The 15,009-nt window shown below is 46.6% G+C and overlaps 1 protein-coding gene across 1 annotated transcript in view; it reads left to right on the top strand.

Moving 5' to 3' along the window:
* TSNARE1 (t-SNARE domain containing 1) overlaps positions 1 to 15,009 on the top strand; it is a 311,708-nt gene that overhangs the window by 38,459 nt on the left and 258,240 nt on the right. Inside the window, exon 2 of the mRNA XM_040352069.1 lies at positions 4,134 to 4,212. The gene's annotated coding sequence lies outside the window, so the exon portion shown is untranslated. The remainder of the gene's footprint in view (positions 1 to 4,133; positions 4,213 to 15,009) is intronic.

Genomic DNA, 15,009 nt, shown 5'->3' with positions numbered 1-15,009 from the left:
CCCCTCTCTTCTCCCCCTCCGTGCTGATCCGTGTCCCCCTCTCTTCTCTGTGCTGCTGTCCTCCTCTCTTCTCCCCCTCCGTGCTGATCCGTGTCCCCCTCTCTTCTGCTCCGGTTCCCCTTTCGTGCTGCTGTCCCCCTCTCTTCTTTTCCGTGCTGCTGTCCCCCTCTCTTCTCCCACCTCTGTGCTGATCCGTGTCTCCCCCTCTTCTCCGTGCTGCTGTCCCCCTCTTTTCTCCCCCTCCGTGCTGCTGTCCCCCTCTCTTCTCCCCCCTCCGTGCTGATCCGTGTCCCCCTTTGTGCTGCTGTCCCCCTCTCTTCTCCCCCTCCGTGCTGATCCGTGTCCCCCTCTCTTCTGCTCCGTGTCCCCCGTTTTGCTGCTGTCCCCCTCTCTTCTTTTCCGTGCTGCTGTCCCCCTCTCTTCTCCCACCTCTGTGCTGATCCGTGTCTCCCTCTCTTCTCCGTGCTGCTGTCCCCCTCTTTTCTCCCCCTCCGTGCTGCTGTCCCCCTCTCTTCTCCCCCCTCCGTGCTGATCCGTGTCCCCCTCTCTTCTGCTCCGTGTCCCCCTTCGTGCTGCTGTCCCCCTCTCTTCTTTTCCGTGCTGCTGTCCCCCTCTCTTCTCCCCCCTCCGTGCTGATCCGTGTCTCCCTCTCTTCTCCGTGCTGCTGTCCCCCTCTCTTCTCCCCCCTCCGTGCTGATCCGTGTCCCCCTCCGTGCTGCTGTCCCCCTCTCTTCTCCCCCCTCCGTGCTGATTCGTGTCCCCCTCCAAGCTGCTGTCCCCCTCTCTTCTCCTCCGTGCTGCTGTCCTTCTCTCTTCTCCTCCGTGCTGCTGTGCCCCTTTCTTCCCCCCCCTCCGTTCTTCCGTCTCACTCCGTTCTCCTCCTCCACCTCCTCGATCTGGCAGGAAGGAGAGCGGAGGTAGGAGTTAGTAAATCCGGCTCCTACCTTTTCTGAATGTACAGAGTCAGTGATCACCGACTCTGTCCATTCACATAACTGAAACATCGTAAACTGTGTTTCAGTTTATAAATGGAGAGGAGCCGCTGTTTTCTCTCCATTCATTTTCAGTGCAGCTGAGGCTGCTGAGCAAAGGACTGGGGAATCGGTGTCCCTAGTCCCTTTTCCCTGTCTCAAAGGAGAGATGTCAGGGATCTGTTAAGACCCCTGATATCTCACCAAAGCCCCCCAACAGGGCTGATAAAAAAAAAAAAAAGAATTATAATAAATAATAAAATTAATTGTAAAAAATTTAATAAACACACTGGGCCAGATTCACAAAGGTTAGCGGATCTTTAGATCCGTGTAACCTATGTTTTTTAAGATCCGCCCTCGCAAGTTTGTGAGGAAAGTGTCAAATTCACAACACACTTACCTCCAAACTTGCGACGGCGGATCCTAACTCCCCCGGCGGAATTCTAATTCCGTGGCTGGGGGAGTGTACTATTTAAATCAGGCGCGCTCCCGCGCCGATTTAAATACACATGCGCCGTCCGGGGAATTTCCCGGCGTGCATTGCTCCCACTGACGTCAATAGGACGTCAGTGGTTGCGATGTGAGCGGGACTTGCGACGCGCGTGTTCGTGAATCGGCGTACGCAAACGACGTAGGAAATTTCAAATTCGACGCGGGAACGACGGCCATACTTAACAATACTTACCCCTGCTTTTAGCAGGGGTAAGTATACGACGGGTACCGCGCTACGGAAACGACGTAAGAACACAGCGTCGAGTCCGCGTACGTTAGTGAATTTCGCGTATCTCGCTGATTTACATATTATTCTGTGTAAATCAGCGGGAACGCCCCCGGCGCCATTTTTAAATCCAAAAAAAGATCCGACAGTGTCACACAGTGTGACACTGTCGGATCTCAGCCCTATCTATGCGTAACTGATTCTATGAATGAGGCGCATAGATAGGACCAGTAAAAATCAGAGATACGATGGTGTATCTGTAGATATACCATCGTATCTCTTTGTGAATCTGGCCCACTGACACTGTCCTTTCCCCCTTCCCCCCTTAATTTTTTTTTTTAAATTCAAAAACAATCAGCGAAACAGGCTCTTTTGGGTGACAGGGTGGCGGAGGCCTCTAAGGCCCAAAGGCGGCTGCTTACTTTCATTTTTATATCGGCTAAAAATTACAATCGCTAGAAATTGGCGGTCCGCGGCCCTGACATTCGATCAGCTTAAGAGGAAAATGTCCTGGCTGATGCTGAATGAACGCCTGGCGGCGCTGATATGGGACAAAATGACGTTATTCCATAAAGTCTGGGACCCATGGCTTGGGTATCTTACCAATGACCTGAGGACGCTGGCGATGTAGTTATGATTCTTTTTGATGGATTTTGGGGCCCCGGACGGTAGCTCTCATATTTATTTATTTCTTCCTTTTTCTTCTTTACTTCTCTTTTTTTCCCCCTTAATTTCTCTTTCTAAAGCTCTTAAACACCGGCCCTTTTTGCTCAGCTGTCAGTATTCGCAGTTAGGCTGCATTCACACCTAAGCGACAGCCGCGTACGCGTGTAGCGGCAGATTTGCCGCGATTACAAATGTTTCTTTTTTTTTTTTTTTTTTTTCTAAAGTATTCCCATTGCTGTCTATGGGAAAACGCGCGTGTCGCTTGAAAAAAAGGGTCCGGGACTTTTTTTCAGGCGACAGGCGTTGCGCGTCTATGAGATGTGAACCATCTCCATAGACGGCAATGGGAATTCTCACCTCTAGCGACAGAAGCGTCCCGCGTCGGGCGTTTTGTCGCTTAGGTGTGAATGGGGTCTAAGATGGGCTTACGATTTTGTGCCCGAGGACTTTTGCCATGCGGGACTTGAGGTCACTGGGATACGCACTGATAATTTTGTTGTTCCTAAAGGGCTTCTCCTTGGGTGGTATCCTGGGGGGTTTTCAGAGTTTTTGTGTTTATTTGTATTTTTTTTTTTTTTTTTATAAATTACTGCATTACTTATATGGTCTATGTATGGGCCCTAGATTGCGTTTGCTAACGCTGGTGGATGTGTTGAAACGCTTTTGTACTGTTGTATACATCTTTTAAATCTTTTCAATAAATATCATTGAATCTAAAAATTCAAAAACAAATTGTAAAAAAAATATGAGAGAGGGGGGGAGGAGGAAGTATCGGTGCTTGTACTCGGTCTTAAAGTGGTATCGGAACAACCCTACTCGCCACCAGTTGCCCTAACCCTAATTCCACCCCTAAACACGCCCTCCTAAATTATCTCATGTAATGGCACTTAAAGCGGAGGTTCACCCTATATACCATTACATCCAGCATACTTCCGACATCTACAGTATGCTTTTTTTTTTTTTTTTTTTTTTTGCCGTACCTACCGTTTTTTATTGTTATTTCCCCCCCGGGTTCTGGCTCCCACGGGACTGGGCATTCCTATTCAGAGGTTAGATGATTGACGTCTGGTGAAAAACTTCCCCTGGCGCATAAGGCGCGTCACCGGTTTTCCGTAACTAGCCGACCTGCGAGTCGGCTCTATACGGCGCCTGCGCCCGCCGTGTAGAGCTGATTGCGCAGGCGCCATATAGAGCCGACTCGCAGGTCGGCTAGTTACGGAAAACTGGTGACGCGCCTTATGCGCCAGGGGAAGTTTTTCACCAGACGTCGATCATCTAACCTCGGAATAGGAACGCCCACTCCCGCGGGAGCCGGAAGCCCGGGGGAAAATAACAATAAAACGGTATGTACGGAAAAAAAAAAACGCATACTGTTGATGTCGGAAGTATGCTGGATGTAATGGTATATAATTGTTTTAGGGTGAACCTCCGCTTTAAATGTTTTATGCAGAATTATGTTACAAAAATAAATATTACCAGCCTTTACCAGTGCCCTTCAATTCAGCCTTTACCTGTGCCCATCAATGCAGCCTTTACCTGTGCCCATCAATGCAGCCTTTACCTGTGCCCATCAATGCAGCCTTTACCTGTGCCCATCAATGCAGCCTTTACCTGTGCCCATCAATGCAGCCTTTACCTGTGCCCATCAATGCAGCCTTTACCTGTGCCCATCAATGCAGCTTCACCTGTGCCCATCAATGCAGCTTCACCTGTGCCCCTCAATGCAGTGTCGCCTGTGCCTACACGTCCATTAACAGCGTTCTATCTTCTCTTTGTAGGGGAAGTGATCCCGGTGTTACAGCGAGCGGCCAGTGGCCTCCACCTACTGCGCCTGGAGGGAGTTTCTTCTGCTGAGAGGTAAGGGGGGGAAGGGGGTTGAGGTTCAACTTTTCTGAAATGATGATCTAACACTATAAAGCTGAACTAAACCAACACATTGAATGGTTCCCCAAAGCGTTCTATTCCAGGCACGGTGAACTTTCCAGTCCTGGTGGCATAGCTGATCATATGTGCCGCACCCATTGGCACCTTGAGACCCGCATAGAAGGAACTCATCTTTCTCGGCCGTATAGATTAGGAGGGTTTAGTTTTGCTATAAAGAGGATCTTAATTCAAAATCTGTATTGTTTTGTAATGTTAATCCAGAAATGTTAAGTTTTGAAGTAATACCCTGATACAATGTATCTCTTTGCTTTGAATTCTCCTTAATAATGGCGGATCACTTCCTGTGCCTGGAGTCTCATAGCTGTATGTCTGCAGGGTGAGATCATATGAGGCAATACTGCCCCCCTTCATGTACACTAAGACCTGGTTCACACTGGGGCGACTCGTCAGGCGACACAGCCGCCTGACAAGTCGCGTCCCATTGTAGTCAATAGAACCGTTCTAATAGGAGCGACGCAAGTCGCTTCGACTTAGAAAAAGGTTCTTGTACGACTTCTGGGGCGACTCGGGGTGATTTGCATTGTCATTTTGCAAGTCGCCTTAGAAGTCATCTTCAGGTCGCCTGGCCGAGTCGCCCCCGAAGTCGTGCCGCCCTAGTGTGAACCGGCTCTAACACTTAAGTTTAGGAGCTTTTGGTGTTATTTTACCAAAGCTCCCAAACTCAACTCCATAAAGACCTGTCTGTCCATGTACACACGGGCTCTTGGGGTTTAGGAGCCGCTGTGATTAGAGGAGGTTCAGCCTCCCTCTCCTGAATGTGGAAGAATCGCATTCAGGATAGGAACGTTTTGACCCCCGACAATGAAACGCGGCACAATCGTGGTAAAATGGCGGCACGTCAAAGTAGGCTATGTGTACATGAAGCCCAAGTCTCACCAGATTTGGTAGTCGGTACTGTACTGATCACTGTTCTCCTTGCTGGAGAGGAAACCACCTGAGGACCTGCACTGCAAGTATTTCCCTGCTTCTGCTTCATCCATTCTGTGGAACTGTACTTCCTCCACCTCTGTTATTACCCGGCCAGTCTTCGGGGTGCCCAGTCTTCTTGTAATATAAATAGGGCATGACAGGTCCTCTTTAATGTGAGTTTCCCTGCATTCAATTTGCATAGCAGGAGATTTCTATGGAGCCGGTTCACACATCGCAGCGGGTCTGGTGCGATTTGCTGGAAAAATGTGTGCTTTTTTTTGGTCAGTATCAGGTCCGAATTCAGCCCAGAAATCAGTCCTGAAACGGTGAACCGGCGACGGATCCGGCGATGGTGTGAACCCAGCCTTAAAGCTGAGTTCCAGCCCAAAAAAACAACTTTGCAGAAATCTATCTTTTTTTTTTTTATCTCACCCCTTCAGCACTGTTGCTATGGATTCCTTTGTATTCTGCCACTTCCTCTCTGTGGCGCCCAACGTCATTTCCTTCATCGCCCGTGCTCGCTGGTGCTCATGGGAGATATGTGTCGTCATTTCTGAGGAGTCAGTGGGCAGTGCCAAAGGGCTTCGTTGCCATCACAACGCCCGTTGTGATGGCAACGTCTGAAGTGTAAGGCGCTGCAAGCGTACATGCTGCGCATGCGCGAGAAAACGTGTGGTGCATGCTGGTCGCTCAGCTGCACCGTGAACCCAGATGATAGTACTTGTGGGCTTCACATGCCCACAAGCAATATGGAAAATGCCAGCAAGTAGGGCTGGGGAAAAAAATCTATTTGAATCGAGTAGCGAGGTCAAATCGATTCAGATCTTGACCAGATCTATTTATTTTTTTTCTCATAGGACCGACGCTCGGCGGACTAGGACGAAGCCTCTGCCTTTTCCCAGGATCGCGGCGAGCTGCGGGCAGGATTTTTTAGGCGAGGCCGCGGCTTTGGCCTAGTCCGCTGCCTCGCCTAAAAAAATCCTGCGTGCAGCTCTTTAGGACCGGCGTGGTGTCCGTCAGAAAAAAAATAAAAATTTGAATCGTGAATCAAGTTTTTTTTTTTTTTTTTTTTTTAAGTCGCAGCTTTTTTTTGGGGCCAAAATTGCCCAGCTCTACCAGCAAGGCAGAAAATAAGTCATCTTAATTTCTGAAATCTGAAATCGATCAGTGATCCGTCCATAAAACGTGAGCGCTATTAACCACTTCCAGCCCAAGGACATCATATGACATTCTGGATTTTCAGCGGGGATATCTGAATGATGGGTTCAGCTACAGGCATCATTCAGATGTCATTATTTTCAGCCGGAGATTCTGTTCCACCGATTGATCAATCTTACAGGCGTCCCCCCTCCCGCCGCTATCCAGTGCTTCTCCGGGCTCTCCTGGAGAAAGAATCAGCCGGCTCCAGAAAGGACCATAGAGATTTCCAGTGACCAGATGGTCACCAGTCATCTCTATGACCATCGGAGGCCCGGGCCCCGGATGTAAACAATGCCACGATTGCGGCTGTCAGCATGAGATCAGTGATTTTTTTTTTGATCTCATGCTTTCCAGCCTGGAGGAGAGATTGGGGGTCTTATTGACCCCGCATCTCTCCATAAAGAGGACCTGTCACAATAGATTCCTATTACAAGGGATGTTTACATTCCTTGTAATAGGAATAAAAGTGATGAAAAAAATTTATGTTTAAAAAAAAGAAAAGAAGAATAAAAAAAAAAAAAAAACCCTGTCCCCAGTACTTGTGCTCAGAAGTGAACACACACGCAAGTCCCGCCCACATATGTAAATGCCTTTCAAACCACATATGTGAGGTGTCGCCGCGTGCGTTAGAGCGAGAGAAACAATTCTTGTACTTGACCTCCTCTATAACTCTAAACTGGTAACCTGTAAAAAAAAATTAAAGGGTCACTAAAAGGAATTTTTTTTTTTGCTGAAATTACTGTTTACAGGGTATAGAGACATAAAAGTTAACTGATTCCTTTTAAAAATGATTACAAATAGATACAAATCAATCATATAATGTACCTGCAGGTTAGTTTCACTTTTAAACTGTTTTCATGTTCCTGTGAACTAGAGAGACACACAGAACAAAAACAAACCAATCCAGGGCAGTGTTTTGTTTTTAAAATGAATCTGATTGGTTCTGAGGAGTTTTAGACACACAGTAATGACAGCTTAGACCTACAGTCAAAAGCTCCCAGTATGATGGTTATAAGGAAACAGACAACCAGGAAGTGTGGAGATCACAGCAGAATTACAGCCACTTCAAAGCAAAAACGAACAATGAGGACATGAAACCAGTACTGCAGTAAGGTAAAGGAAGCTATTTAGCTAAAAAAAAATTCTACTACCCAAGAGGGGTTTCTGATCATTCTCCTCTGGTGCTGTCACTGAGCACAGGGAAAAAACGTTCTCCAAGTAATTGGAAAATAAGTCCCTTTTGGCTAGAAGTGATAGGGAAATCAGAAGAAATTGGTATCAAATTAAGGGAATTCCTGGATTTCAACACAGGGACAGCACCAGAGGGAGTGGTGTGGGATGCCCTGAAGGCGTTCCTCAGGGGTATATTGATCCAGCAGGTAACTAAGATCAAGAGGAACTCTAGGGAATGGGAGGAGAAAATCAGGGAAGAGGTTCTAGAAGCAGAAAAGCAATATGTGGAAAATCCAACATTGACTAAACAACGGTTATGGTTGGAGAAGCAACAGGAATATAAGCTGGTGATCAACAAGAAAGTTGAAAATAAGCGCCTATTCCAGGAGCAGAGTGCTTTTTCTGAAGGGGACAGTGTGGGCCATACTCTGGCCCTCCTAGCGAAAACTAATACGGCGCCCTCTAACATTCCCGCAGTTAGGACGGTAGGAGGTGGGATATCATCTGAAATATCGGTAATAGTGGACACGTTTGCAGTATATTATAAAGAGCTCTATAGATCAAAAAAGGGGGAAGCTAAAGTGCAAATGGAAGAATTCTTTAGAGAAATAGGAACCCCAGTTCTATCAGAGGAGGATAGAAATGCTATGGAATCCCCAATTACATTACTGGAATTACAACAGGCAGTTAAAGGACTGTCTAATCCAAAGTCCCCAGGGCCGGATGGCCTACCAGCAGAGATTTATAAGCAATACGGTGAGGTGCTGCTCCCGGAATTGCTAAAAACGCTGAATTGGGCGATAGAAGGAGGAAGGCTACCCACTTCAATGCAAGAAGCAATTATTATAGTGCTCCAGAAGGAAGGAAAGGATCAACTAGATACATCATCTTATAGACCGATATCTTTGCTCTGCTCAGATGTAAAAATCTTGGCTAAGGTATTGGCAACGAGAATAAACAAATTTATTCAGAAATTAATACACCCAGACCAGTCTGGATTTATTCCAAATAGGTCCACGAGTATAAACATAAGAAGGCTGTACCTAAACCTACAGACCCCGACGGAGAATGCGGGAGATAGATCTATCCTATCATTAGATGCCACCAAGGCCTTTGATAGTCTGGAGTGGGACTATCTCTGGTACACTCTGGAGAAGTTTGGGTTTGGTCCATCCTGTATTAAATGGATAAAGCTACTGTATAATTCCCCAAGGGCTAAAATAAAAATAAATAATGAAGTTTCACAGTCGTTTGAATTGGAGAGGGGAACGAGACAGGGATGTCCACTGTCCCCTCTCCTTTTCGCCTTGGCAATTGAGCCCTTGGCAACTGCTATTAGAGCTAGACAGGAAATACAGGGGTTCCAGAGAGGAGCAGAGGAGGAAAAAGTCGCGCTATATGCGGACGATATCCTCCTTTTCTTGGGCAACCTCCCTTAAAACTGCAGTTCAAATAGTAGAAGCGTTTGGACGATTCTCGGGCCTAGTGATAAACTGGGAAAAATCAACACTCTTACCAGTGGATTCGGTAAGCAATATGGATGGGATAGGAATCCCGCAATTAAAAATTGGGGAGAAGATGGAGTATTTGGGCATCGTGGTAACACGTAACCCAGAACAATTTATAAATAATAATTTAGTGCCACTTTTGGGCAAACTTAAACGCAAAGCGGATGTATGGGGACACTTGCCACTGTCGGTGGCCGGGCGTAGCAACCTTATTAAAATGATCTGGATGCCACAATTGCTGTATATACTTCACAACTCCCCAGTGTGGATTGATAACCGATGGTTTAAAAAGATAGAGACCCTCTTTAGGACCCTAATCTGGAAAAAGGGAAAGGCAAGGATCAGTCTCCGAACACTGCAACTGCCAACAGACAGAGGAGGGCTATCGGTCCCGCATCCGTATAGCTATTTTTTGGCGGCGCAGTTGCAGCATTTGGGGGGATGTAGCATAGAGGGGGGAGGTAACGCAAGTGGGAAAATGATACTAAGAGGGTCTCCTCATAGATCGGTAATAGAGACCTTAGAGGCCAACTCTTTCTCGGTAAAAAGTCAAACAGTAAAGATGATGGTAAGAATATGGCAAGTGGGAAAACTTGCCTTGGGCTATAAAGGATTAACAGAATACTCCCCACTATGGGAAAATAATAACTTAAAAGAAATTTTGGCTATGGGAAAATTAAAAGAATGGGATAAACGTGGGATAACCAGAGTGGCACAACTCTACACAGACTGCACATTAAAACCCTTCTCAGAGCTAAGTCGGGAATATGGCATCCCAAATTCTATGTTTTTTGCCTATTTACAGGTTAGACACGCATTACAAGCCCAATTTAAATTACAGCCGGTAAGATGGCAAAAGCTCACGCATCTCCAAAGACTAATCAAGACGGGGGTCTTGAAAGGTCTTATATCAGAATTGTACAAACGGATCAGCGATCAGTTAATAGGAAAAGAGAAGCTGAGCAAGAATAAACAGAGGTGGGAGGAGGATATTGGACTCATAACAAATGACCAATGGGACAGGATACTGGAACTGGGGACAGTGGTTTCATTAGCCCCCTCACAACGGGTTTCTCACTTGTTTCTCCTCCACAGGGTCTACTATACCCCCAAGAAATTATATGGATTTGGATGGAAGTCAGATGACAAATGTCCTAGATGTCAAAATACAGGGGATCTCATCCACATGATGTGGAAATGCCCAAAACTGCATAGATATTGGGCTAAGATTCTGGACATTATAAATGCAACTTTTGGAACTACTGTGGAACTTGAAGCCAGGGTTTGTCTATTAGGATGCATTGAAGAGAGAATGGGGCAGAGGGATATATTAGTAGCAGTTATAAGATGCCTGTTTCAGGCGAGGAAATTGATCGCACTAAAATGGCAAGCACAAAATCCACCCACAGTAGAGGAATGGTTTAACGTAATGAATAGCACAATTGGGAAGGAAAGGGGAACATGGATTAGAAGGGGCAACCTCAAAAAATTTAATGCAATATGGGAGCACTGGTTATGTAAAATGGGCCGCTCACTTTAATCAGGGAAAGTTAGGTAAAGAATAATCTAAGGAAAGGAACAGAACCAAAAAACGTGTATGCACTTTAAAAGTAAGATAGGAGGGAGGGAGGGTTGGGAATGGGATTGAAGGAAATTTTTAACCTATGCAATGAATTTTTTGTATGCACATATAATGCACTGAATATAGAATATGGATGTGTATTTTTCTCTTTCTCTGCTATATATGTATGGAAACAATAAAAAAAAGTATTGAATTTAAAAAAAATTTTTTTTTCCTTTGGTGATCCTTTAAAGCAGGGATATGCAATTAGCGGACCTCCAGCTGTTGCAAAACTACAAGTCCCATCATGCCTCTGACTCTGGGTGTCATGCTTGTGGCTGTCAGAGTCTTGCTATGCCTCATGGGAATTGTAGTTCTGCAACAGCTGGAGGTCGGCTAATTGCATATCCCCGCTTTAAAGCGTCGCCTATGGAGATTTTTAAGTACCAAAGTTTGGCGCCATTCCATGAGTGTGCGCAATTTTAAAGCGTGACATGTTGGGTATCTATTTTATTTACTCTACGTAACATCCTCTTTCACATTATACCAAAAAAATAGGCAAACTTTACTGTTTTGTTGTTTTTTAATGTGAAAAAATATTTGCGCAAATACCGTGCGAGATAAAAAGTTGCAATACCACCATTTTTTTTCCCTTGTGTGTCTTCCAAAAAAATATATAATGTTTGGGGGTTCTGCGTAATTTTTCTAGCAAAAATATTGATTCTTACATTTAGGAGAGGAGTACCGGTATGGGCATGGTTAATGAGTATTAAGCGTTATTTAACCGCTTGGGACCCACGCTATAGCCAAATGACGGCTACAGCGCGGATCCCAAAATCCAAGTGGACGTCAATAATATATTTTTTTCCCTGTAAAATGGAACTTCCGCTTTAAGTGTTGGTGACCCCCTGACATGCCACTTTTTTTTGGAGGCACCCAGCTCCCACTTCCTCCCGGGGCTCCACAGCGCCCGGAAGGAAGTTCAACTCTCCCCCCCTCCCTGCACTCTTCTGGGACACATCACAGGTCCCAGAAGATTGCCCAGCCAATCACAGCGTGTGATGCCACAGCTGGGTGCCCGCAGTCAGAATGCCAGTGCCGTAGAGAGGAGAGGGAGAGGAGCGAAGGCTTCGCTTGCCCGCAATGCTGGACCGTAGGACAGGTGATGGTCCTACTATTAAGTCAGCAGCTACACTTTTTGTAGCTGCTGAGTTTTATATGGGTGGAACTCCGCTTCAAGGCCCATTGGGCAGAAGGGACGTTTGACGTCGCTTCTGTCATCCAATGGTATGGAGCCGAGTGGGGGGCCATCTTTCCCTCACACAACGACTTCATTGCCTCAGAGGGGAAAGGATCGGATTGTCTCCGCCACTCCCGGCTGCTCCGGTAAGCGACGGGAGGGTGGGTTGGTGTTTACACCTCCCATTTTATCCGGAAGCGGCCTGCCCTCCGTTTAAAAAAAAAATAAAAAAAAAAATCCCAGGGTTATGGCAGCTATTTGCTGCCATAACAACAGTATTCAACGTCAAAGTACCGGCGTATGACGCCGGCGGCGGCAGCGGGCGGTATGGAATTGGTTAATGAGCAATAAATGAAGAAACTGTTGATACGGGTGTGAAAATCTGCAGTACGGTAGAGAAGAAAAGCGCACCCCGCCTTCTGCTGCGTGGACGTTGGTCAGGCGTGACACTGCGAATTGAGCGGCGTTGTGGTTTCTGCGTTTCATAAGGAAGGAGAGGTAAGAATATATAATCTCTCATCCGCCTTCTCGCAGGTCGCCCGTTTTCTTAAACTGTTTACTGACGAGAGTCGCTGCTTCTGCCGTCATTTCTATCCTTAATTGACTCGGTTTTATAAAGCGTTCCAATTAAACCGCGTAACCTTTTAAGACGCCGGCGTGACGTCCGGGACCAATCCGCAGGTAACGTTTTTTTTTAATCTCGATGGGACAGGCAGGTGCCCCCTGTGCACTATTGTACCGGAGGAGAGCCGAGTTTCTTGTCTTGAACCCGTCTCGCCCTTTTTTGCTGCGTTACGCCCCGGCCAATGAGGGAGCCGGCAGAATATTACACCGTGATTGCATTCGCAATGCATTATCTAAATGAATGTGGAGGGTTTTAATTTTCAGGCGGAAACAAACCACTAGTGATTTTTCCATAATGCAGAAAATCAAAGCCCCTAATAGATCCGTTTTTTTTTTCCTTTCATGTTTTAATAACACGCGTGGAATCTGCTGCAGAAAATGATTTTATTCCTCCCCCAGCAGGAATTGGTGCCAGCAGACCCAACAAGGAGGGGGAGGGGGGGGGGGGAGACTTAAAGGGGCATTCCTTTCTGGTTTATAAATCTTCCCGGGACATACGGTGGCTGCGCAGGAGGTTGCATTCACACCCGACCGTAGCGTCTTTGAGCATTTTTATGCACAGTTTTAACCACTTAAGACCCGGACCAAAATGCAGCTAAAGGACCCGGTCAGGTTTTGCGATTCGGCACTGCGTCGCTTTAACAGACAATTGCGCGGTGGTGCGACGTGGCTCCCAAACAATATTAGCGTCTTTTTTTCCCCACAAATAGAGCTTTCTTTTGGTGGTATTTGATCACCTCTGCGGTTTTTATTTTTTGCGCTATAAACAAAAATAGAGCGACGATTTTGAAAAAAAATTCAATATTTTTTAGTTTTTGCTGTAATAAATATCCCCAAAAAATATATAAAAAACGTTTTTTTCCTCAGTTTAGGCCGATACGTATTCTTCTACATATTTTTGGTAAAACAATATCGCAATAAGCGTTTATCGGTTGGTTTGCGCAAAATTTTATAGCGTTTACAAAATAAGGGGATAGTTTTATTGAATTTTTATTTATTTTTTTACTACTAATGGCGGCGATCAGCGATTTTTTTCGTGACTGCGACATTATGGCGGACACTTTGGACAATTTTGACACATTTTTGGGACCATTGTCATTGTCGCAGCAAAAAATGCATTTAAAATGCACGGATTACTGTGAAAATGTCAATTGCAGTTTGGGAGTTAACCACAGGGGGCGCTATAGGGGTTATGTGTGACCTCATATGTGTTTCTAACTGTAGGGGGGTGTGGCTGTAGGTGTGACGTCATCGATTGTGTATCCCTATAAAAGGGGACAGACGATCGATGACAGCGCCACAGTGAAGAAGCTGTGTTTACACTCACCTCTCCCCGTTCTTCAGCTCCGGGGACCGATCGCGGGACTCCAGCGGCGATCGGGTCCCGGAGCTTCGGACTGGGTCGCGACCCACGGCTGGGTACTAGCACAGGACGTACCTGTACATGCATGTGCCCAGCCGTGCCATTCTGCCGACGTAAATGTGCAGGAGGCGGTCCTTAAGTGGTTAAAGAGCAACTGCAGTCTGCTCACATAATTTGTAATAAAATACATCTTTGCCATTCTGAAGCTTCCCCTCCAACCATGCGCTGCATCTTTGCCCGGGGTTCTTGGCTCTTGATTGGGTAGTGAGCCAATGGCTGCGCTGCTGTAAATCAAATCCAATGGCGCGGGGCCGGGTCCTGCATTCGGCGGCTTTGGACGCCGAATGCTGGACTCGGGAGTGCGTCCGCAAGGTAACCCCTTTGGGAGAGAGCTTCCCAGAGAGCGTTATCTGATGTGTGGAGGAGCCAAATGCCGCCGGGGGGACCCCAGAAAAGGGTGTTCGGGGCCACTGTGCAAAACAAGGTGCACAGTGGAGGTAAGTATGACATGTATGTTTGTTAAAAAATAAATAAAAATCAAACCTTTAGTGTCACTTTTTAACGTCTGCGTCTATGGAAGTTCTTGGTCAGCTTGACATGGCACGGCTCCCGTAACATTTAACATTGGCTTCTATGGAAATTCTTGCTCAGCCTGGCATGACACTGCTCCCGTAACATTTTAAGGGGTTTTAAACCCTTGTTCATAGGATGCATTAAGGTGAAAAAACATCTGACAATTACTGGCCCCCCAGCCCCCCCCCCCCCACCCCCGTTTTACTTTACATGAGCCCTGGAATGTCTCACGACGAGGACGCACTGCATCTTTGCCTGGGGGTTCTCGGCTCTTGATTGGATAGATTGATAGCAGCGCAGTCATTGGCTCCTGCTGCTGTCAATCAAAGCCAATGACCCAGGTGGCGGGGTCATTGCATTCAGTGGCTATGGACGCTCAATGCTGCACTCTGGAGCCCGTCCGCAAGGTAACCCCCTTGGGAGAGCGCTTCCCAGATGCGGGGAGGAACCGAACACTGCCGGGGGACCCCAGAAAAGGGTTTTCGGGGGCCACTGTGCAAGGCAAGTATGACATGTTTGTTATTAAAAAACAAATAAAAATCAAACCTTTAGTGTCACT

The sequence above is a fragment of the Rana temporaria genome, chromosome 5 (genome assembly GCF_905171775.1).
Source record: "Rana temporaria chromosome 5, aRanTem1.1, whole genome shotgun sequence".
NCBI lineage: Eukaryota > Metazoa > Chordata > Amphibia > Anura > Ranidae > Rana > Rana temporaria.
The sequence above is the reverse complement of the archived record's forward strand: the minus strand, read 5'-3'. Positions and strand labels throughout refer to the sequence as shown.